The 26,613-nt window shown below is 37.6% G+C and overlaps 2 long non-coding RNA genes across 7 annotated transcripts in view; both read left to right on the top strand.

Annotated features, from left to right (window-relative positions):
* LOC130047668 (uncharacterized) overlaps positions 1-26,613 on the top strand; it is a 129,690-nt gene that overhangs the window by 13,764 nt on the left and 89,313 nt on the right. The gene's annotated exons all lie outside the window — the stretch shown is intronic.
* LOC130047670 (uncharacterized) lies at positions 237-26,603 on the top strand. 6 transcript variants are annotated; one of them, XR_008796494.1, is made up of 9 exons: positions 237-422; positions 577-825; positions 2,462-2,582; positions 3,214-3,360; positions 4,908-5,048; positions 5,811-5,953; positions 7,005-7,129; positions 22,056-22,158; positions 26,456-26,603. It is a non-coding gene; the product is annotated as an uncharacterized LOC130047670 (long non-coding RNA). The 6 variants fall into 6 exon arrangements; XR_008796493.1 differs by lacking the exon at positions 237-422 and having other exon boundaries at positions 562-825; positions 26,456-26,598; XR_008796495.1 differs by lacking the exons at positions 237-422; positions 577-825 and adding an exon at positions 1,918-2,047 and having other exon boundaries at positions 26,456-26,599.

Here is a 26,613-nt window from a genome sequence, read left to right on the forward strand (position 1 = left end):
CATACTCATGCCTGCCTTTGAGATTAAAAAGTGTTTGAAATAATTAAATACTGGTGTTAAATTCATGATATTTAATTTAAAAAAAATTAAAAATCCATTGAATTCATTTTGGTGACAAAATGACAGGTGATGGGGCATCAACTTATATTAAAAAAAAAAAAAAAATACATATATTTGAATTTATAAACTTAGAAAAACCCACCATCATTTAAACTACATCATCGTCTTTAATTTGATCGGGCGTGGTATACCTTATAATACGTCACAAGCAATGGCGCCGGCAAATAGCGCCGGATGTATTGGATTTTTCTATGAATTGGCTGTATAACGGTAACGGTACCAATTCAGTGTACCATTTTTTCCAGATAACCATTTCTCAACCCATCTAAGAGGATATCCTGTGTATATTATCGCAGTATTGGGTATAGTGTACTTTTTTCTGGGTATAGCACTTTTTTGTGGGTATTGCACAGATTTCAGTAACCCCATTTTTCTGGTATTTGACTTCTTGATGCCTCTCATAAAGTTTGTACAATTTTTTCATTTGACAACTCTTTTACTTTTGTGGGATGACAGCACCTACCCCTGCACAGATACCCCGAATAGACCTGCCCGGACCATTATTAGAAGAGTGGACAGCATTGTGCACCTGACCGGAAAAGTCCCTCGGAAATGTTACATTGCGAGGCAGAGATCGTCGCAGGGTTCGATTAAAGCTCTCGACCTTCTGAGAGTTGCAGTTTTTGATCGTCTTGGCCAGGACAGCTGGAGACAATCTTCTTGAGATACAAGCATGGAGCAAGTTCTCATTCTCGGCCGAACAGGGTATTTTGAAATTGTCACTCAGATATGTACTTTTTCTTAACCAGTTACTTTTTAATCCCTCTTTGCACACCAGAGAGTGTTATCTGCATGATGCATGATCACCCATGTAGCAATGCACCATTGCAAGTTTAGCATATGAGAGCTTGTTTTTCATCTTTGCAGCATCCCTTGCAAATGCCTCATAGGTTTGATTTATCTTGGCTGTGCATCAGTCTAGTGTCTACTGCATCTAAGGCAAAATTATGCAAAGTTTTTATTCTTTCAGCCTTGTTTCTTCCAGGCATGACCTGTGCCTGTTTTTCGTCTCTCTTGATAGACTTTCTGATGCTTTCAGACAATGCCGAGTGTCGATATAATGAATTGGTTGTTCTTTCAGAAGCCCATCCTGATAGAGGGAATGCGCCGCTCGGGTCAGTGGTTACCTCCTGTACCTCGAGGCCAGTCTCACTGAGGAGTTCTGCTATTCCCTCCTTAGCCCAGGTGAACTCATCCCCTATGGTGTGATGCATTGGAAGGTTTGCCCCACATACCCCAGGACTACAACAGTGGTCAACAGTGGCCATGTTTGGAGCAAATTTTATTTTTTGTCACCACTTTAATTATTTGATGTTTTGTGGTGACATTCTCTGCAAAAGAATACACAGTTTGTGTCGCCAGCTGGAATGGTGTCTCACCCACCCTTGAGTACAGGGGGTTATTGTACATACCTTCGCTCTGAACAGAGATGGTATGTGGGGACTCATTTCCCCTGAGGGTGTTGATTTCCACCAGCTGGTGACACCTGTGACTCATATCCTCTTTATTAAGGTTGACAATTTTGGCCAGAACTTTGTTACTTGATTTTTGTAGGGACTTACGTGAAGGGGGAGGGGTGTTGGTTGAAAGTAGAATTTTCCTCAACCCATCATTTCCTAAAGGGGTTTGACTTAGGCCAACTTGTAAACCGTAGTTTACAGTGGCAGCCTTTCTCCCTGGGGATTTGGTCTCTACCTCCTCATACAAATTGTACAGGCCAGACAGGAACGGACACTCAGAGCATGTCGTCCTCATCCGGGTGGCAAGGCCACGCCTCTCCTCAGTGTCTAGATCCCAAGTCAGGATACCCCGACAGTCTGGAATACCTTGCTGGTTTAGGCGGAACACCTTGTTAAACATGGCCGCTGTCTTGCCGAGATGTAGCAGCCTGTGCGAGTCCTGGTTTACCCTAAGAAGAGTCAGAGAAGTATTCATTTCTCTCATAAAAGGTTTGGAGTGCAAATAGTGTACAGGCAGTTACTTCCCTTAGATTTTGAGAATTATCATACAACACTTACAACTGATGTATTTTTTAATATAGTTGTTTAAATCTTCCAGATTGGTAATTAGTCAGATGCATGACTTATTAACTGCTTGTATCATGCCTTAGTTTACATATATCTGCATGTATTTACATTTAGCAGTAGATTTCATGAGAAACACTCTCTGGGGGGGGGGGGGGGCTATATTTTTCATATTCTCTGATGTAACATATAACGAGGTGGTTCGTTTGCCAAAAATGTCTTGAAAATTTCATCGATGATCATTAAATTAATGAAACTTTTACTTACATGTATAGCATTTGAGCATTCCGGCACTCATTTCCACCTTCATTTTTCAGCTTCCTGAGCGTAACAAATGGTGGCACCCTGGCCGCGGGAGCATTTCCTGTTTTTCTGAAGCTGAAGGAGGGTCCTTCACTAACTGATCCATTTCAGGAGGCAGTCTTTCATATGGAGCAGGTACAATTTTTCTTTCACTCTCTGCATGCCCTTATTAGAAGGCACAGATTTGAATTTAAAGCCCTGGGTATTGCCCTTCTCAAACTTTGGCATGTTGGGATATTTTCAATTTTTCCAATTTCAAATTGCAGTATTTTTCAAATAATGGATGTTGTTCAGTGCAGTAGAGCCTGAGCTGTGATGATGTAGTAAAATGCTGGACTGACCCTTATCTAAGATCTTTGTAAACAGATAAGATGGGGAGGCACTGGTCATGTCCCCAATGTTCTTGTGTAAGTGGGAGGTTAAAGTTATCTCACCTACATCAGCAGCTGGGAGAACATATTAAGAACCACTAGATTTATTAGATTCCTACATGGTTTCTCTTTCTTGATCTTACAGAAAATTGTTACTCAGACTTCTTTGAAAAGACATTATTTGTCGAAATGCGCATCTGGTGCATCAAAATTGGTACCGTATAAGTTTTACATTTAGCAGTTTTTCTGACTTTTTGCAATTTGGGGGGTCCTCCTTAAAATCGGGGTAAAATCTACCCTTATAAAGAAATTGTCAATATGATGCCTTAAAATTATTTCATGCATAAGAAAAAAAACAGAATCGTGTAACTTTAATAACATTTTATTTATTACAGTCAAAAATCAGATCCAAATATCATCAGAATTGTCAGAGTCTTTCATTCCTGGTAATGTCAATGTCCATAGATGGTGCAGCTCATTCACATGGTGACAGATCTCATGACACAGAAATTTCAGAACTCAAATTTCCTACCTGTGCACAGGTAGGTTTGTATTGAGTTCTATGGGAAAATAATTGGTACTCTTTCCCCTGTACTTTCGATTTAATACCGGAAGTGAACATTTTAATTAACTTGTACAATGTTTCAGACTAAGTAAATTAAGATGTCAGTGGTCTATTTTTTGGAAAGTAAGTTGGGAATTTTTAGTCTCAAAATTGGGAAAAATCAACAGTTTTTGGCATTGAGAATGGTACCGTTTATCGGTGCCAGTTATATAAGGGAAAAAATCGCTGGAGCTGCAAAGATATGAAAAGCTTGAGTGACCAGTAACGCCCATCAAGTCACTGTCATAAATCTGAAGAAGAATCGCAATTGTTATTAGTATATATAGAGAAATCAATATACATGTATCCGCATGAAGTGTACATTCAAATTTGTTCATATCATAACTCCTGAAGTCATGGTGAGGTCACAGAGGAAAACTGTTTTCTTCTAAGATAAATTTTCTATTTAGGAACCACAAATTTAAATTCATTTTACAAATAGATATGCAGGCATCATCTTGTACATTAAATTTGTGCACAACACAGCTCTTGGGTTCAAGATGGGGTCATAACACTGTAACTCAGATGATCATCTTCATGTGTAGATTACAGTTATTTCATGTTAAGATGACCCCTGGGGGAAGGAAGAGGTAAAAAAGAGTTCTAATTATTACGTATGATCAATCTAGACATTTTTAATGAAAATCAATTAAGGACCAAATGAATGCAATTCTTCAAAATTTTGTGTTCTAGCATCTTTATGGTTTGTAGAGTCATAGTTTGTTTACATCAACACCCTTGTAGAGTCGTAGTTTGTTTACATCACCACCCTTGTAGAGTCGTAGTTTGTTTACATCAACACACTTGTAGAGTCATAGTTTGTTTACATCACCACCCTTGCAGAGTCATAGTTTGTTTACATCACCACCCTTGTGGAGTCATAGTTTGTTTACATCACCACCCTTGTAGAGTCATAGTTTGTTTACATCACCACCCGTGTAGAGTCATAGTTTGTTTACATCTCCACCTTTGTAGAGTCATAGTTTGTTTACATCACCACCCTTGTAGGGTCATAGTTTGTTTACATCACCACCCTTGAGCCCAGGTAGGGAGGGTGCACTATTTTCACCTGTAGAATTCAGATGTGGGGCACAGCATCAAAAGTTAATCATGTGTACTCAAGTCTTGTAGATTCACAATGAAGTTTGTTTACAATACATCATGACCCCAGAGTAGGGGGGGGGCACTATTTATGCCTGCGGGATTTCGCTGTGGGGCACAGTCCATTAAAACTGCATCATTTTGTGTAAAAATTAAAAATAGATTACTATCAAAGAATAAATTGAAAAACTAATGATTTGTATCTGAACAATTCGAATGATGCTCAGGGTGTCCACTTTTTTGGATGAACAATTAGAATGATGCTCGGGGTATCTACATTTTTTTGTCTCGGGCTCGTGATCCTGTCTACATTATGACTTGCTTGTTTTTGAACTGAGATGTTGATGTGTTTTATTCGAATCATGTTGTTGATATTTTATCTAGGGTGGTGTCCACTAAGCTAATGGTGGGGATAGTAGCAGCTATCCTGCACACAGACATTGAATGGAGCTGTCTGATCCATTATCAGAAGAGTGGACAGCACTATGCGTCCGATCAGAGAAGTTTATCAAGAAGCATTACGAGGTACAGGGCTACATTATTTTAAATTATGTATACTTAATTCGTGGTCACTTGACCGGCTATCAACTTATTTTTTTTAGAATCCTCTGAGAACTTTTACTGCAGTTTTGGCCCAATGGATAGGAAAATGGTTGACTCAAATTGCATGACTGAATAAAATAAAACGCTTTCATTAAAAAAAAAGTTCTTAGATTTCAAACATTAATTGTTGAAACTTACTAACATATAGTATATATATTATACCTAATAACCATGTTAACTACTAGCAAATAATTAAGAAAGCCAAAAAAAATATTTTTAATATCTTAAAGAAATAAATCAAATCTTCTTGTGACACACTTTAAATGTTTAAAGGCAACTACATGTATTTAAAAATGAGTCTGAGGTTTTATTTGTCATATAAACTAACACTATACATATAGTCAACATCATCTTTGTTTTGTCATTGTCTTCATGTAAGTGACCATGTATTCAGCAATGTTCATTCTTTGTCAACATTTTAATTATTTTCATGCTTTGAGGTAACACTTCCATGGAAGGAGTACACAGTTTGTGTTGCTGGCTGCAAGAACGACTCACCCACCCTCGAGTACATAATGTGTACAGGGGGTTATTGTACATTGCATCACTCTAAACATGGATTACATGTAGGGACTTGGCTCCTGAGGGACGTGATATTTCCAGCTGGCAACATCTGTGACTCAATCATCTCAGCCTCATTTACATTCTCAATTTTGGCAATAACTTATCATTGAAATTTTTTAGGGACTTGTATGAATGGACAGAAGACATTTTCTTAATTCACCACTCCATCATTGCCTGGTGTTGAAGACTGAACACTTTATTGAAAATTGATAGGATGTAGCAATCAATGGGTGTCATCATTTGCCCTGAGAAGACTAAGAGAAGTATTCATATTTAATGTAAAAAGTTTTGATCATGTAAAGAGCATGCTGGCAAATTTTACAGTGATCTCCCTTAGACTATGTAAATTATAATACAGCACTTGTTAATGGTGTTATTTTACATATTAAATGTTGTTTGAATGTTGTAAATTTGGTTCATAGTGAAAGATATGAGTTATAGCTACATGCATTGTACTATATTATAGTACAGGAATGTCTGTATGTCCGTCTGTAGATGGGACGTATTATAGTACAGCAATGTCTGTATGTCTGTCTGTAGATGGGACGTATTATAGTACAGCAATGTCTGTATGTCTGTCTGTAGATGGGACGTATTATCGTACAGCAATGTCTGTATGTCTGTCTGTAGATGGGATATTACGATACAGCAATGTATCAGCCCTGTATGTCTGTCTGTAGATGGGACATATTTTGATACAGCAATGTCTGTATGCCCATTTGTAGATGGGACATATTATGGTACATCAATGTATGTATGTCTGTTTGTAGATGGGACGTATTATGGTACAGTTATGTCTGTATGTTCGGCTGTAGATGGGGCTTATTATGATACAGCAATGTCTGTATACCTGTCTGTTTTGATAATTTCTATAGGAGGGTCTACCATCTGAATGCTTTTTTATGATGTTTGAAAAGCCCTCTAATTTCTGGAAATTTTAGGGTCTGTAGGGAGCTGAGAGAAGTTCTCATTCCCAATGCCAAATATTCCATTATTTTCCCAATGGAAAGGTCCAGACCCTCAAAATGATGACCTTAAAAAACCTGAATGAAAATTGTAAAATCCATGACCCCTCTGTCAGAGTCAGGCTCAAAGACAGGTTCAATATAGGAAAATTGTTATTGACTTTCTAGTCTTAGTGTTACATATAACCAATGTTCAGGTTACCAATAAGGACAGTGAGTCTTCTGTTTAAAAGAGAACAAGCTCAGGTTTCCTTTCACAAAATTCAAAAGGATTTTAATTTGCTCAAACTTTCATTTACCTGTCTGATTTCTGGCCATTCCAACACTCATTGTCACTTTGGTTTTTCAGCTCCCTGGTCCTCATGAGATGGTGACACCCTGCAGTAGGAGCAGTTCTTACCGGTATCTCTTAAAAGAAGAGAGGTTTTCTTAGCATCTGATCCATTTCTGGAGACAAACTTTTGAATGGAGCTGGTAAAATTTCTATCTTTAGCTCTTTTGAGCCAAAGGCTCAAAGAGCTAATGCTATGGCCATTTGTGCGGTGGGCGGTGTGCGTAAACTTTTTAGAAAAAGGGCTATAACTCAAGAACCCGTTGGCCAATTTCTTTCAAATTTGGTACAGGGTATCATTGGCCCAAGGGCTTTCATACATACTAAATAAAGGGATGTGACCCTTTAACAAGGGGAGATAATCAGGAAAATACAAACAAAAGTAGTGGTTGCTAAAAAATCTTCTTCTCAAGAACCACAGGGCAGATTATCACCAAACTTACACATAAGGATCAGGATATGTTGTAGATTAAAAATTGTTCAAGGCATTACCCTGGGGCAAAGGGCGTGGTCTCAAGGTCTCTTCAAAGTTGACCTAAATTTAATTTTTTTTAAATTCCTTAAATCTTAGATATTTTAGCCATTATAAGGACTAGGATCATCAAATTTTGACAGTTGATGCATCTTAGGACCTTGTGTCAAGTTGTCTCAAAAGTAGGTCACGGTGACCTACTTTTTGAATTTTGCAGGTATTTATTTTAAAATTAATTTTGATGCATATCTTGGACACTTTGAAGCCTATGATCATCAAAACTTGTCAGTTGGTGGATCATGGGACCTTGAAATGCGTCAACTGAAAAATAGGTCACCGTGACCTACTTTCTGAATTTTATGGCTTATCATTTATAGATATATTTTAAGTTGTTATTTCAAATACCGAGAGGTTTAGAATCATCAAATCTTGTAAGTTGATGCATCTTGAGGCCTTGAAACATATTTATAAAAAAGTAGGTCACAGTGACCTACTTTTTGAATTTTGCAGATATTCAAATTTCACATTTTCAATTTTAGATGCATATTTTGGGCACTGTAAAACCTAGGATCATCAAACTTTGTCAGTTGATGCGTCTTCGTCTTCGGTTTGTGTCGACCAAAAAGTAGGTCACCGTGACCTACTTTTGGTATTTGACAGCTAAATTACTATATTTCAGACACTATTTGACCTACAATTATCAAACTTTGACAGTTGATGTATCTTGAGTCAACGGAGTGTGTCGACCAAAAAGTAGGTCACCTTGACCTACTTTTGGAATTTGACGGCTATATTTATATATTCAGATACTATTTGACCTACAGTCATCAAACTTTGTCAGTTGATGGGTCTTGCATGTTCGAAGGGTTTCGACCAAAAAGTAGGTCAACTTGACCTACTTTTGGAATTGGACACCTATATTTATATATTTCAGATACTATTTGACCTACAGTCATCAAACTTTGTCAGTTGATGCGTCTTGCATGTTCAAAGGGTGTTGACCAAAAAGTAGGTCACCTTGACCTACTTTTGGAATTGGACGGCTATATTTATATAATTCAGATACTATTTGACCTACAGTCATCAAACGTTGTCAGTTGTTGGGTCTTGCATGTTTGAAGGGTGTTGACGAAAAAGTAGGTCACCTTGACCTACTTTTGGAATTTGACGGCTATATTTATATATTTCAGATACTATTTGACCTACAGTCATCAAACTTTGTCAGTTGATGGGTCTTGCATGTTCGGAGTTCGATGACCAAAAAGTAGGTCACCATGACCTACGATTGGAATTTGACAGCTATATTTCAATATTCAGATACTAATTGGCTTAAAATCATCAAACTTTGTCAGTTGATATTTCTTGGGTTCTCAAAATGTGTAAACCAAAAAGTAGGTCACATTGACCTACTTTTTTTGAATTCTTAGGATTTAACTAAAGATTTAGAATACTAAGAGGCTAAGAATAGAAATGGTGGGGTTGTACAATTTATCAGAAGAGCGATTCTAGGCCCTTGGGCCTCTTGTTTTAACTCATCTGAGCTATAAGCTGTAGTGGACTTTTCTGATCACCAGTTCTCTGTTGTACATCTGTTTGTCCGTTTGTCTGTAAACTTATTTTTGAACTTATCTACAATCACAGAGCCCAATTTCAACCAAACTTAGTACTGTTAAAGGATTAAAAATCGTTTAAATGAAGGGACTCCCACCTTCAAGGATTAGATAATCAACAAATGAAAAAAGATAGGATGGGGTCATTTATGTATCGTCTTCAGAACTACAGAGGTAGAAATAACGAAACCTCTTTAAGTCTTGTGAAACCCTCCTTGAATATATTATTAACTTTTCAGCTCACCTCAGCTCAAAGCTCAAGTGAGCTTTTCTGATCACCGGTATTCTGGCGTCCGTCCGTCTGTAAACTGTTAACATTTTTTACTTTTTCTCAAAAACCACTGGGCCAATTTCAACCAAAGTTAGCACAAAGCATCCGTAGGTAAAGTGAATTCTAAATTGTTAAAATAAAGGGCCAGGCCACCTTCCAAGAGGAGATAATCAAGAAAAGGTAAAAATAGAGTAGGGTCATTAAAAAATCTTCTTCTCAAGAACCACTGGGTCACAAAAGCTGAGATATATAGATCAGCTTTATTAGGTAGAGCAGATTCTAAATTGTTAAAATCCTGGCCCCCGGGGGTCGGATGCGGCCACAATAAGGGATCAAAGTTTCACATACAAATATATAGGAAATATCCTTAAAAATCTTCTCCAGAACCACTGAGCCACAAAAGCTGAGATTTGTATGAAAGGTTCCTGATATAGTGCAGATTCTAAATTGTTAAAATCCTGGTCACCGTGGGTCGGATGGGGCCACAATAGGGGATCAAAGTTTTACATACATATATATAGGGAAAATCTTTAAAAATCTTCTTCTCAAGAACCACTGAGCCACAAAAGCTGAGATTTATATGAAAGCTTCCTGATATAGTTCAGATTCTAAATTGTTAAAATCCTGGCCCCCGGGGGTCGGATGGGGCTACAATAGGGGATCAAAGTTTTACATACATATATATAGGGAAAATCTTTAAAAATCTTCTTCTCAAGAACCAAAGAGCCACAAAAGCTGAGATTTATATGAAAACTTCCTGATATAGTGCAGATTCTAAATTGTTAAAATCCTTGCCCCCGGGGGTCGGATGGGGCCACAATAAGGGATCAAAGTTTTACATACAAATATATAGGAAAAATCTTCTTCTCAAGAACCACTGAGCCACAAAAGCTGAGATTTGTATGAAAGGTTCCTGATATAGTGCAGATTTTAAATTGTTAAAATTCTGGCCCCCGGGGGTCGGATGGGGCCACAATAAGGGATCAAAGTTTTACATACAAATATATAGGAAAAATCTTTAAAAATCTTCTTCTCAAGAACCACTGAGCCACAAAAGCTGAGATTTATATGAAAGGTTCCTGATATAGTGCATATTCTATATAGTTAAAATCCTGGCCCCCGGGGGTCGGATGGGGCCACAAAAAGGGATCAAATTTTACATACAAATATAGAGGAAAAATCTTTTAAAAATCTTCTTCTCAAGAACCACTGAGCCACAAAAGCTGAGATTTATATGAAAGCTTCCTGGTATTATGGAGATTCTAAATTGTTAAAATCCTGGCCCCCGGGGGTCGGATGGGGCTACAATAGGGGATCAAAGTTTTACATACATATATATAGGGAAAATCTTTAAAAATCTTCTTCTCAAGAACCACTGAGCCACAAAAGCTGAGATTTATATGAAAGCTTCCTGATATAGTGCAGATTCTAAATTGTTAAAGTCCTTGCCCCCGGAGGTCGGATGGGTCCACAATAAGGGATCAAATTTTTTCATACAAATATATAGGAAAATGTTTTAAAAATCTTCTTCTCAAGAACCACTGAGCCACAAAAGCTGAGATTTATATGAAAGCTTTCTGGTATAGTGCAGATTCTAAATTGTTGAAATCCTGGCCCCCGGGGGTCGGATGGGGCCACAATAAGGGATCAAAGTTTTACATACAAATATATAGGAAAAATCTTCTTCTCAAGAACCACTGAGCCACAAAAGCTGAGATTTGTATGAAAGGTTCCTGATATAGTGCAGATTTTAAATTATTAAAATTCTGGCCCCCGGGGGTCGGATGGGGCCACAATAAGGGATCAAAGTTTTACATACAAATATATAGGAAAAATCTTTAAAAATCTTCTTCTCAAGAACCACTGAGCCACAAAAGCTGAGATTTATGTGAAAGGTTCCTGATATAGTGCATATTCTACATAGTTAAAATCCTGGCCCCCAGGGGTCGGATGGGGCCACAAAAAGGGATCAAATTATACATACAAATATATGGGAAAAATCTTTTAAAAATCTTCTTCTCAAGAACCACTGAGCCACAAAAGCTGAGATTTATATGAAAGCTTCCTGGTATAATGCAGATTCTAAATTGTTAAAATCCTGGCCCCCGGGGGTTGGATGGGGCCATAAAAAGGGATCAAATTTTACGTACAAATATATGGGAAAAATCTTTTAAAAATATTCTTCTCAAGAACCACTGAGCCAAAAAAGCTGAGATTTATATGAAAGCTTCCTGGTATTATGGAGATTCTAAATTGTTAAAATCCTGGCCCCCGGGGTTCGGATGGGGCCACAATAGGGGATCAAAGTGTTAAATACAAATATATAGGAAAAATCTTTAAAAATCTTCTTCTCAAGAACCACTGAGCCACAAAAGCTGAGATATATATGAAGGGTTCCTGATATAGTGCAGATTCTAAACAGTTAAAATCCTGGCCTCCGGGTGTTGGATGGGGCCACAATAGGGGATCAAAGTTTTACATACAAATATATAGGAAAAATCTTTAATAATCTTCTTCTCAAGGACCACTGAGCCACAAAAGCTGAGATTTATATGAAAGCTTCCTGATATAGTGCATATTCTAAACAGTTAAAATCCTGGCCTCCGGGTGTTGGATGGGGCCACAATAGGGGATCAAAGTTTTACATACAAATATATAGGAAAAATCTTTAATAATCTTCTTCTCAAGGACCACTGAGCCACAAAAGCTGAGATTTATATGAAAACTTCCTGGTATAATGCAGATTCTAAATTGTTAAAATCCTGGCCCCCGGGGGTCGGATGGGGCCACAATAGGGGATCAAAGTTTTACATACAAATATATAGGAAATTTTTTTAATAATCTTCTTCTCAATGACCACTGAGCCACAAAAGCTGAGATTTATATGAAAGATTCCTGATATAGTGCAGATTCTAAATTGTCAAAATCCTGAGCCCCGGGGGTCGGATGGGGCCAAAATAGGGGATCAAAGTTTTACATACAAATATGTAGGAAAAATCTTCTTCTCAAGAACCACTGAGCCACAAAAGCTGAGATTTATATGAAAGGTTCCTGATATAGTGCAGATTCTAAATTGTTAAAATACTTGCCCCCGGGGTCGGATAAGGCCACAATAGGAGATGAAAATTTTACATACAAATATATAGGGAAAATCTTTTTAAAATCGTCTTCTCAAGAACTTCAGAGCCACAAAAGCTGAGATTTATATGAAAGCTTCCTGATAGAGTGCAGATTCTAAATTGTTAAAATCCTGGCCCCCGGGTGTCGGATGGGGCCACAATAGGGGATCAAAGTGTTACATACAAATATATAGGAAAAATCTTTAAAAATCTTCTTCTCCAGAACCACAGAGCCACAAAAGCTGAGATATATATGAAGGGTTCCTGATATAGTGCAGATTCTAAACAGTTAAAATCCTGGCCTCCGGGGGTCGGATGGGGCTAGAAAAAGGGATCAAATTTTACGTACAAATATATAGGAAAAATCTTTTAAAAATCTTATTCTCAAGAACCACTGAGCCATAAAAGCTGAGATTTATATGAAAGCTTCCTGATATAGTGCATATTCTATATAGTTAAAATCCTGGCCCCCGGGGTCGGATGAGGCCACAATAAGTGATCAAAGTTTTACATACAAATGTATAGGAAAATTCTTTAAATATCTTCTTCTCAAGGACCGCTGGGCCACAAAAGCTGAGATTTATATGAAAGGTTTCTGATGTAATGCAAACTCTAAATTGTTAAAATCCTGGCCCCCGGGGGTCGGAAGGGGCCATAATAAGGGCTAAAAGTTTTACATACATATATATAGGAAAAATCTTCTCAAGAACCACTGAGCCACAAATGCTGAGATTTATATGAAAGGTTCCTGATGTAGTGCAGATTCTAAATTGTTAAAATCCTGGCCCCCGGGGGTCGGATGGGGCCACACAAAGGGATCAAAGTTTTACATACAAATATATAGGAAAAATCTTTTAAAAATATTCTTCTCAAGAACCACTGAGCCATAAAAGCTGAGATTTATATGAAAGCTTCCTGATATAGTGCAGATTCTAAATTGTTAAAATCCTGGCCCCCGGAGGTCGGATAGGGTCACAATAGGAGATCAAAGTTTTACATACAAATATATAGAAAAAATCTTTAATAATCTTCTTCTCAAGAACGACTGAGCCACAAAAGCTAAGATTTATATGAAAAGTTCCTTCTATAGTGCAGATTCTGAATTGTTAAAATCCTGGCCCCCGGGGGTAGGATGGGGCCACAATAGGGGATCAAAGTGTTACATACAAATATATAGGACAAATGCTTAAAAATCTTCTTCTCCAAAACCACTGAGCCACAAAAGCTGAGATTTGTATGAAAGGTTCCTGATATAGTGCAGATTCTAAATTGTTAAAATCCTGGTCACCGTGGGTCGGATGGGGCCACAATAGGGGATCAAAGTTTTACATACATATATATAGGGAAAATCTTTAAAAATCTTCTTCTCAAGAACCACTGAGCCACAAAAGCTGAGATTTATATGAAAGCTTCCTGATATAGTTCAGATTCTAAATTGTTAAAATCCTGGCCCCCGGGGGTCGGATGGGGCTACAATAGGGGATCAAAGTTTTACATACATATATATAGGGAAAATCTTTAAAAATCTTCTTCTCAAGAACCAAAGAGCCACAAAAGCTGAGATTTATATGAAAACTTCCTGATATAGTGCAGATTCTAAATTGTTAAAATCCTTGCCCCCGGGGGTCGGATGGGGCCACAATAAGGGATCAAAGTTTTACATACAAATATATAGGAAAAATCTTCTTCTCAAGAACCACTGAGCCACAAAAGCTGAGATTTGTATGAAAGGTTCCTGATATAGTGCAGATTTTAAATTGTTAAAATTCTGGCCCCCGGGGGTCGGATGGGGCCACAATAAGGGATCAAAGTTTTACATACAAATATATAGGAAAAATCTTTAAAAATCTTCTTCTCAAGAACCACTGAGCCACAAAAGCTGAGATTTATATGAAAGGTTCCTGATATAGTGCATATTCTATATAGTTAAAATCCTGGCCCCCGGGGGTCGGATGGGGCCACAAAAAGGGATCAAATTTTACATACAAATATAGAGGAAAAATCTTTTAAAAATCTTCTTCTCAAGAACCACTGAGCCACAAAAGCTGAGATTTATATGAAAGCTTCCTGGTATTATGGAGATTCTAAATTGTTAAAATCCTGGCCCCCGGGGGTCGGATGGGGCTACAATAGGGGATCAAAGTTTTACATACATATATATAGGGAAAATCTTTAAAAATCTTCTTCTCAAGAACCACTGAGCCACAAAAGCTGAGATTTATATGAAAGCTTCCTGATATAGTGCAGATTCTAAATTGTTAAAGTCCTTGCCCCCGGAGGTCGGATGGGTCCACAATAAGGGATCAAATTTTTTCATACAAATATATAGGAAAATGTTTTAAAAATCTTCTTCTCAAGAACCACTGAGCCACAAAAGCTGAGATTTATATGAAAGCTTTCTGGTATAGTGCAGATTCTAAATTGTTGAAATCCTGGCCCCCGGGGGTCGGATGGGGCCACAATAAGGGATCAAAGTTTTACATACAAATATATAGGAAAAATCTTCTTCTCAAGAACCACTGAGCCACAAAAGCTGAGATTTGTATGAAAGGTTCCTGATATAGTGCAGATTTTAAATTATTAAAATTCTGGCCCCCGGGGGTCGGATGGGGCCACAATAAGGGATCAAAGTTTTACATACAAATATATAGGAAAAATCTTTAAAAATCTTCTTCTCAAGAACCACTGAGCCACAAAAGCTGAGATTTATGTGAAAGGTTCCTGATATAGTGCATATTCTACATAGTTAAAATCCTGGCCCCCAGGGGTCGGATGGGGCCACAAAAAGGGATCAAATTATACATACAAATATATGGGAAAAATCTTTTAAAAATCTTCTTCTCAAGAACCACTGAGCCACAAAAGCTGAGATTTATATGAAAGCTTCCTGGTATAATGCAGATTCTAAATTGTTAAAATCCTGGCCCCCGGGGGTTGGATGGGGCCATAAAAAGGGATCAAATTTTACGTACAAATATATGGGAAAAATCTTTTAAAAATATTCTTCTCAAGAACCACTGAGCCAAAAAAGCTGAGATTTATATGAAAGCTTCCTGGTATTATGGAGATTCTAAATTGTTAAAATCCTGGCCCCCGGGGTTCGGATGGGGCCACAATAGGGGATCAAAGTGTTAAATACAAATATATAGGAAAAATCTTTAAAAATCTTCTTCTCAAGAACCACTGAGCCACAAAAGCTGAGATATATATGAAGGGTTCCTGATATAGTGCAGATTCTAAACAGTTAAAATCCTGGCCTCCGGGTGTTGGATGGGGCCACAATAGGGGATCAAAGTTTTACATACAAATATATAGGAAAAATCTTTAATAATCTTCTTCTCAAGGACCACTGAGCCACAAAAGCTGAGATTTATATGAAAACTTCCTGGTATAATGCAGATTCTAAATTGTTAAAATCCTGGCCCCCGGGGGTCGGATGGGGCCACAATAGGGGATCAAAGTTTTACATACAAATATATAGGAAATTTTTTTAATAATCTTCTTCTCAATGACCACTGAGCCACAAAAGCTGAGATTTATATGAAAGATTCCTGATATAGTGCAGATTCTAAATTGTCAAAATCCTGAGCCCCGGGGGTCGGATGGGGCCAAAATAGGGGATCAAAGTTTTACATACAAATACAAATAAAAGTCTTCAAATCTAAAAAAATAAAGTGTTGTATTCCAAAGTATCAGTGGTATGTTATGTTTTTATTATTTGTATCAGTGGTATGTTATATTTTTATTATTTGCTGATTTTTTAACTAATATTTTTTTGTGTTGAATTTTACAATGAACGTAAAGTTTCTTGGATTGAGTTGTACATATGTAGATGAGCCTTTTTTTTTTTTTTTTTTTTTTTATTGTGTGTTTTATTTGATGAGGGATGGTTTGAATATGTTCATATGAAATACAGAGATAATTAACGGTAATGATATACACTGGTTAACCAGTCATTCCATTAAAACAATGTATTATTCTCACTATGCTTATTATATGAAATAAAACAAGGAAGTAAATAAAGATTTCCTCTACATCTGAGTTTTTATTTAAAGATTGCCCAAGGTTATGTGTATTGGTAAGAGGCTCTAATGTTATTGTAAATCCTGTGAGGTTCGTTACATCCCCCTCCCTGTCTGAAAACCCTGGATGATATATTTTGTTGACTTGGTCACTAGCCTGGTTTATTGGACATAAAACACTGAATTCCTACCTGTTAATATGCTCTATGATTTGATATATCGAGGGAGATAACTCTTAGTCAAGAGCTTTTCAGTAAAAAGAGGAGTTTTTGTGTGTATATGTTACTGAGCTGTGTCTTAATGGAATGAGAGTACCAAACTCCCGCATGCGTAACCCGGACGCAGTTTACCCAAGATTGAGCGGAGATATAAATGTCTTGGTGTTGTGTGATTGACTAATATCAAGAGTGAAATTATTTGGAATTGAAAAAAAAATATTATAGAAGTTCAAATTAATTGTCAGGATGAAAAATTATCGCACAAAATCGAGAAATGACTGAGGAAATTACCATGGTAGGGGTGTGCTTAAAATGAAGTGTGTATTTTACATGCATTATGTAATTTTAAAACTACATAAACTATATAGTCAAGAAATGTATAATTGTATCTATAGATTAACTGAAATAATACTTTTCAAATTTCTATTTTAGATAATTGAAGATTTGGACGCTGGTGATGAGACCAGCGGACTTCAGTTCGGCTCCAAAGTGGATGATATTGTCCGTCTGATGGAAAATGACTCCTCACTATATGACAGCGTAAGTGGATCATGTGATAGCATTGGAATTAATGCATCATAGCGAGATTTTGTCGCTCAGTGTTACAATTTCAGCATAGCTATTTTGTGTTTGATGAATCAAACATATATGAATGAAAGCAGGAAAATCAAAAGCATGCTGAAATGTGACTTAATCAAAGAGTTAGCATTTAAATCAACAATATTTTATACCCAATACTGCACATCAATTATGTACCAGCTTAATATATACAAATATGTAGGAAAAATCTTCTTCTCAAGAACCACTGAGCCACAAAAGCTGAGATTTATATGAAAGGTTCCTGATATAGTGCAGATTCTAAATTGTTAAAATACTTGCCCCCGGGGTCGGATAAGGCCACAATAGGAGATGAAAATTTTACATACAAATATATAGGGAAAATCTTTTTAAAATCGTCTTCTCAAGAACTTCAGAGCCACAAAAGCTGATTCTGAATTGTTAAAATCCTGGCCCCCGGGGGTAGGATGGGGCCACAATAGGGGATCAAAGTGTTACATACAAATATATAGGACAAATGCTTAAAAATCTTCTTCTCCAAAACCACTGAGCCACAAAAGCTGAGATTTATATGAAGGGTTCCTGATATAGTGCAGATTCTGAATTGTTAAAATCCTGGCCCCCGGGGGTAGGATGGGGCCACAATAGGGGATCAAAATGTTACATACAAATATATAGGACAAATGCTTAAAAATCTTCTTCTCCAAAACCACTGAGCCACAAAAGCTGAGATTTATATGAAGGGTTCCTGATATAGTGCAGATTCTAAATTCTTAAAATCCTGGCTCCCGGGGTTGGATGGGGCCACAATAAGGGATCAAAGTTTTACATACAAATATATAGGAAAAATCTTTAAAAATCTTCTTCTCCAGAACCACAGAGGCACACATGCTGAGATTTATATGAAAGCTTCCTGATATAGTGCAGATTCTTAATTGTTAAAATCCTGGCCTCCGGGTGTCGGATGGGGCCACAATAAGGGATCAAAGTTTTACATACAAATATATAGGAAAAATCTTCTCAAGAACCACTGAGCCAGAAAAGCTGATATTTACATGAAAGCTTTCTTACATAGTGCAGATTCAAGTTTGTTAAAATCGTGGTCCCCGGGGGTCGGATGGGGCCACAAGGGGATCAAAGTTTAACATACAAATATATATATTCCTTCAAGAACCACTGAGCCAGAAAAACTGAGATTTATATGAAAGCTTCCTGATATAATGCAGATTCAAGTTCGTTCAAATCATGGCCCCTGGTGGTAGGATGGGGCCACAAGGGGGGATAAAAGTTTTACATACAAATATATAGGAAAAATCTTCTCAAGAATCATTGGACCAAAGAAATTCACATTTAAATGCAAGCTTTCTGACATAGTGTAGATTCAAGTTTGCAAAATCCATGGCCTAGGGTAGGTTGGGGCCATACTATGGATTAAGGTTTTACATGCAAATATATATGGAAAGTTTTCTTATATGGACCAATGTGACTCAGGTGAGTGATGTGGTCCACCCATGGGCCTCTTGTTAATTCTTACTCCAGGGGATAGAATAAGACCATCGGTGCCTGGCAAGGGCAAACACAACAGTCCAATGACCCCAATTATGGTAAAACGGTGGGGATATTCTGAAATTTATTGGGCTGAAAATTATGTACATTAGATCCATTTTTAGCTCACCAGAGCCGAAGGCTTAAGTGAACTTTTCTGACCGAAATTTGTACGTTGTCCGCTGTTTTGAGGGTCATCATAAACTTTTCACATTTTCATCTTCTTCAGCACCAGTAGGCCAATTTCAACAAAAGGTGGCACAAAGCATTCTTGGGTGAAGGGGATTCAATTTTGTACAAATGAAGGACCATGCCCCTTTCCAAGGGAACTCAATAGGGAAATAGTGAAAATACATTGACGATTTATGAAAATTTTCTTGTCTAGAACCACTCGAGCAATTTCACCATGGCATAAAGCATCCTTGGGGAAAGGGAATTCAGGTTTGTTTCAAATGAAGGGCCCTGTTCCCTTCAAAGGGGAGACAATTACAAAAAAATAGGGTGGGTCTTTTTAAAATCTGTTTTTAAGAACCACTGGGCCAGAAGAGCTGGTATTTACATGAAAGCTTCCTGACATAGTCCACTTTTAAATTTGTTAAAACCATGACCCCCGTTGAGGCCACATTAGGGGTTCAAACTTTTACATGCGAATATATAGGTAAAATCTTTGAACAACCTCTTCTCAAAAACCACTGTGCCAGGAAAGTACAAATTTACATGAAAGCTTCCTGACATAGTGCAGATTCAAGTTTGTTCAAATCCTGGGCCCCGGGGGTAGGATAGGGCCATAATAGAGGGTCAAAGTTTTACATACAAATGTAGTGTTACCATGTTATATCACCAGCTATTGCCGTCCACATATGACACAATGTGTAAAAATAATTGCTTTGCTTTACTTCTTTAAACTTTGCTAAAAAATGCATATTCTGCTCTTGTGCATTTGTAAAACACGTAAGTATATCTACAATAGTTTCATTTCTGTCATGGTAGGTTCTACGCTAACTGAGTGGGTTGAGCAGGTTGTCAAACACACATGCAATGACTGCAACTTTTTTCTGGGACACAGAAATATGATGTCACACAAATAAATACACACAAAAGTCGCATGATACACAAAATGTACAGCAGTTGATAGCAAATCCCATCGAATAGAGATTTAGTTTAGTGTGCACATGAACATTGGTGGAAGTTTGCAGCCGATAGTAGTTTCGTTTCTCATTGTTCATGCGTAGGCAAAACTACTGGACAATTTTAAATGAGTATGTTCAAGTTATTACTGTATAAGTAGGATTTTTGGGAGTTAAGTTTTAGTCCAAAACTCTATGTCCGACTTATAGGCACGTCCTAAGAAGATTGGTATTTTTCTGGGCGGCGTAATGTAGTGGTTTTTTAAAACAACTCCGACAATTATCATGAATAATAAAATTGAATTACGAACCCGATTTAATATTGAAATATTCATATGTATACTGGCTGAAATATATTTCATAAAAGATTGAATATTGTTAACAGATAGTTTATATCATCATTCTTGACTCTTAAAAAAATATATTGTTAATACAATAAATTTTACCTGAATCCCACAATAACGGTTTTCGCGAGGCGTGTGCCACTAAGTAAACACGGTGTCAGGTACTGGAAATTAGGAGACCATAATTGCTTAGGTAAATCATTGCCCATCATAGATCAAGGGTTGCATTTAAACCCCAAACAGATAAGGCTTGGATATTGAGCACCTCATAATTATTAATTTCTCAATATAGTTTTTGAAACATAAGTAAAAACACTAGAGCATTGACTTGAAATTGTCAACCGATTCTGATAAAAATTTGTACCGACTTATAGGCGAGTATATACGGTATTGCAGTTACCAATACTTACCTGTTTTCATGCCACATACTAAATTTAGTTTCACTCTGATTCAGCGGAGCAGACCAACTATGTATAATTAGGGCTTCTGATCCTTGGTCGTTGGCATTGTCGTCGGGTATTTAGAAAGGCAGTTTGACCTTTTGTACCTAAAAACAGGTGGCGATAGGCGAGGTTGGCGTTATATAGAATTTTTAGCGTCTATGGAAATCCATTGTATACATTTCGATGGCAGTATGTGGTGATGGCGATATAATGACGGGCGATATACCGAGGTAACTAGGTATGGGGAAAATCTTTAAAAATCGTCTTTTGAAAAATCGCTGGACCAAAAAAGTTTACATTTACCCGAAAGCTTCATGACATAGTGCAAATTCAAGTTTGTTAAAATGATTGCCCCCATTCATGGGAAGGATGGGTTCACAATAATGGATCTAAGTTTTATAAACAAATATATAGGGAAACTCTTTAAATATCTTCTAAAGAACCATTGGCCCTTTACATTTACACGAAAGCTTCCTGAGATAGTGCAGATTCAAGTTTGAAAAATTCATCGACCCTGGAGGTAGGATGGGGGCACAATAGGAATCAAAGTGTTACATGTTATTATATAGGAAAAATCTTTAAATATGGGCCAAGGTGACTCAGTTGAGCAGTGTGGCCCATGGACCTGTTGTAAACGTTTTGTTGTTGACACCAGGTACACTAATTCACCAACACATAATGTTTTCTATTGATTTTTCATCAATCCTTTATTCTTAAATTCTGAGTTGAATCTGCCCTTAAGTAAAAATTGTTAATATGATGCCATAAAATGTATGGAGAAATAGGAATAAGTAACAATGGACTTTTAAGACTCTTTATTCATATATGTACAGGGTTTAGGTATTAAACATATTTACAAATACTGAACTTTACATTGGGAGTTGAGGGGGTGGTGAACTATTTTCTGAACTTTACGTTGGGGGTGAGCGAGTGGTGAACTATTTTCTGAATTGAACGTTGAGGGGTTGGAAAACTGCTTTCTGAACTTTATGTAGTGAGGTGACAGCTAGGGATTAGAACTATTCTATGAACTTTATGTTGAGACGTGGGGGGATGGAGAACTATTTTCTGAACTTTACGTTGAGATATGAGGGTATAGAGAACTATTTTCTAAAATTTATGTTGGGAGGTGAGGGTGTGAGAAACTTTTCATTGATGTCGCATAGGACTTGATGTATACAGAGGTTAGATATTGTGTTATGAATATTTTTAAATTGAGGTTTGTTCTACTTTGGTACATTCAGAATGCTTACATGGATTTTTTGTAGACATTCATGTTCTAATAGTGTGAAGAAGTCATTTTGGTTACCAAATCCTTAATGTTGAAATAAATTTTACAGGGTAGCAGTTACTCGAGATGTCTGACTGATTGACGAGGATAATTGTCCTGCGCCTGACATTCTGGTAGGACTTGGATAGCTCTATCACTGTAGAAAATGTCAGGTTTGTTTATGAAATTATTCAAAATGTTCCGTTTTTATGCCTCATTCATGCAATGACTGGGGCATGTAGTGTTAACCCTTTTTAGCTCACATGAGCTGAAAGCTAAAGTGAGCTATTCTGATGAATTATTGTCCAGCATCAGTCTATTCGTCTCTTCCTTAACTTTCTTTCAACATTTTCGACTTCTTCTCAAGCATGTACCACAGCTCTAATATCAGCCAAACTTGCCTCAAATGGGTAAAATGGAGTCACAATGGGTGATCAAAGTTTACATGGTGATGCATAGGATAAAGCATTAAAAATTCTCAGGGAACAAAAGGGTCATAATAGAAATCATATTGATATGCAAGCATTCATTCCCAGGCAGTGCAGATTCAAGTTTGTTCAAATTAAGGTTGCTAGGGGTAAGGTGAGGCCACTATAGGGAATCAGAGTTTTACATAGGAATGTATAGGAAATATCTTTAATAATCTTACATCAGGGTCATGAATACTTTGATATACAATTATCCCCAGGTAATGTAGTTTAAAGTTTCTCCCAATCTTGGCTTCTGGAGGTAGGATGGGGCCACAATAAGGGATCTAAGTTTTAAAGGGAGATATATAGGATACATATTTAACAATCTTCTTAAGAAAAACAGGGTCATGATTACTATATGTTAATGTGCAAGCATTTCCAGGAAGAGCAAATTCAAATTTGTTCAAATTTTTGCCCCTGGGGATAGGGTGAGATCACAATAGGGAATCAAAGTGTTATATAGGGATTATAGGAAAGGCGTAGATAACGAACAGTGATCAATCTCATAACTCCTATAAGCAATACAAAATAGATAGTTGGGCAAATACAGACCCTTGGACACACCAGGGATGGTATCAGATGCCTAGAAGGGGTAAGCATCCCCTGTCGACCAGTCATATTCGCCGTGAGCCTGATGTCCTGATCTTGTAAACAGAGTTATCTGTAGTCAAAATCAGTGTGCCAAGAACGGACTAACAATCGGTATGAAACACGTCAGACAGCATAGGGAATATCTTTATAACTCTGACAGCAGGGTTATGAATACTCGTACTAATATACAAGCATCCCAAGGTATTAAAATTGAAGTATTTTCAAATCATGGTTATATCGGGAGGGGGGGGGGGGTGATGGGGTCATAATGGATGATCAAAGTTTAAGTGTACAAAACCAAATCATCCGGAATTGATAGGGTTCTTTATGCTGACTCAGAAATCTTGAATCACGTGATTTAAAATGAAAGCAAATTTGTTGTGTAGAAACCTGTTTAATAGAAGTTGTTTTTATGAAAAACAAATAACTCCCCAGCTCCCCAAATTGGACGTGCATCAAATGAAACCTCCTTTTATGTACAGCATGGTATGAAGGAGCAAGCATGGGCAGGAACAAAGACATAATGAACTCCGATAAGCCATATAGGAGGAGATATGTACACAAACTAGTTTACACTCTCCACCCCTCAGATCCACTATAACTTTGTACAAAAATAATACTTCTCCCTCGGGAAGAGGGGAGACATAAATACCCCTTAAAGGATCCAGACTTACTTTTCAAGTATGGGATTATTTTCTGCTGTAGGACAGCTTAATTTTCCATGAATATTTGTAGACATAGCTGTTTGCTATAGAAAATACAATGGACTAGATTGGAAGTCAAACCCAGGGTCCCAGAATATCTAGTCAGGTGCTATTAGAAACTCTAGTCAAGTGCTCTCAGAATCTCTAGTCCGGTGTTTTCAAAATCTCTAGTCAGGTGCTCTCAGAATCTCTGGTCCGGTGCTCTCAGAATCTCTAGTCAGGTGCTCTCAAAATCTCTGGTCTGGTGCTCTCAGAATCTCTAGTTAGGTGCTCTCAGAATATCTGGTCCGGTGCTCTCAGAATCTCTAGTCAGGTGCTCTCAGAATCTCTAGTCAGGTGCTCTCAGAATCTCTAGCCAGGTGCTCTCAGAATCTCTAGTCAGGTGCTCTCAGAATCTATAGTCGGGTGCGCATCCAACTGAGTAACATGGAACCAGCCTCGGGCCAAGTTAAAATGTCATGCTTAAAAGTACTAGTAATTCATCAGTCACAAATACAAGAGCCTCATAGGCAACAATGCTCACCTGAATCAAGGTAAACCCTCTTATTCTGCTGTTGGGATCTTGAAAAAGATTTGTTTTCAACCTTTATTTCAACGTAAAAAAAAATTAACCCCATATTGTGATCCCAACATAGCCCAAAATGAGCACTACATAACCTTGATACAAGGTCAAAGGTCATGGTATGAGATGAAAGGTTTTCCCACAAGGAATCTATATATGAAGTATTAAAGACCTACCTAAATATTTAAGGAAATATTGCCTTAAATAAGATTTTCTACAAGTAGGTCAAGATCAAGGTTAAGATTACAAGGTCAACAACTTTGGTAGGAAAGGATTGATTGAATATTGTTAAACGTCCCTCTTGAGAATATCTCACTCGTATGGAGACGTCACCACTGCCGGTGAAGGGCTGCAGAATTTAGGCCTATGCTTGGCGCTTTTGGCCTTTGAGCAGTGAGGGGTCTTTGTCGTGCCACACCTGCTGTGACAGGGGACCTCGGTTTTTGCGGTCTCATCCGAAGGACCGCCCCATTTAGTCGCCTTCTACGTCAAGCAAGGGGTACTGAGGACCTATTCTAACCCGGATCCCCCACGGAATCGGTAGGAAAGGAAAGGCCTCGTCCTTTATTGTGACAAGGTAGGAAAGGAACGGCCTTGTCACAATATCATCTTATCAAAGGGTCTTGTCATAACGTATTTCATATACAAAATATGAAAACGCCAGCTTAAATAGTTCCAAAGATATGATCTTGATGAGGTTTTCTTAAAAGTTGGTCAAACTCTGAAGTCACAAGTTTAAAAACTTTGATACGTAAACATGTTTTGTCACAAGAAGCACATATGAAAAATGAAAGACCTATCACTCACAATTCAAAAGTGATGAGCAGCAAGGTTCAAGTTTCAGCTCTCGTTTTGAAAGATAAGTCAAACTTTAAGGTCAAGACTGCAAAGTCAAAGAAAATGGTGTAAGATGTAAGGTTCTGTCATAAGGAATCTATATACAAAATCCAAACGCTGTATTGAAATAGTTCAGGAGATACTGCTTGAGTTTGATATTCTTAATAAAAAGTCAAACTCTAATTACAGTTAAGGTCACAGGGTTAAAAACTATTAGGAAGGTCTTGTTGTATAGAATACCGATATATGAAATATGAGAGGCATATGACCCAGAATTCAAAAGTTAGTACACATTTAGCAATAATAAAGTAAGGGGCAGACATACAGGACAGGACAATATGCCCCCCTCCCCGGATATAGTCGCAAGATAATGAACACTTAAATCCGCACACCTGCTACACTTGAAAATGATTTGTTTAAGTGAATTACCTGCAATATCTGAACGTGTTTACATATTAACATGACCCTGCTGTTGTTGAGATGAAGAATTTCAAAAACGTGTCCCTAAATATCCCCGTATAAAACTTGTGTCCATTATTGCCCCCCCCCCCCCCCCCCCCCCCCCCCCCCGAGGACAACATCTTGAACAAACTTGAATCTGTACTACCTGGGCATGCTTTCATATTGATGTGATTAATTATGACCTAGTCTTGTGAAGATTTTTCCTCTCTATCTCCATGTAAAACTTTGATCTCCTGATGACGTCCTACCCCACTCCAGGCAAACCATGGTTCTAACAAACTTGTATCTATGATACATATCAGGAAACTTTTACATCAATCTCAATTTTTCTGGCCCAGTGGTTCTTGAGAAGATTTTTAAATGACCCCACCCTATTTTTGCCTTTTCTTGATTATTTCCCCTTTGATCCTTCATTTGAACAAACTTGAATTCCCAGAGAAGATCATAATGCGAAAAGTTAATAACAACAGACAAATTGTAATGGGAAAAGTTCCCTTTGTACTGTGGATATCGGAGTGGATATCTCAGAGGTTAGAGCACCTGACTATTACATATGTGATACTGGGGTCTCGGGTTTGATTCCTAATCAGTCAAACCATTGATATCAATCTGGATAGTTCAGTGGTTAGAGCACCTGACTAGTAATACAGGGGTCTCGGGTCCAATCCCTGGTCCTTTCATATCGTGGGAACGAAGGCCTTGGATTTGATTCCCGTTGTGACACCGGTTCAGCCATATCGTCTTTTCCTTCCCATTACATTGACATCTATTTAAACATGTAAATGTATCACAAACTATCCTTGACAATTCAGTTTGATATGATTACACTTTGTTTATTTTGTAGGACGGTGGAGATTTAGATAAGTGGTGTGATGTTATTGATGGTAAACAGAAGACTGTGACCTTGAATCTGAAGATCTGTGATGAAGACCGGACGTTTGGGGTCACTCTCTGTTACAGTACTACAAATCTAAGTAAGTACTCAGTAATAATGTAAGACTG

Source organism: Ostrea edulis, chromosome 7 (genome assembly GCF_947568905.1).
Source record: "Ostrea edulis chromosome 7, xbOstEdul1.1, whole genome shotgun sequence".
Classification (NCBI taxonomy): domain Eukaryota; kingdom Metazoa; phylum Mollusca; class Bivalvia; order Ostreida; family Ostreidae; genus Ostrea; species Ostrea edulis.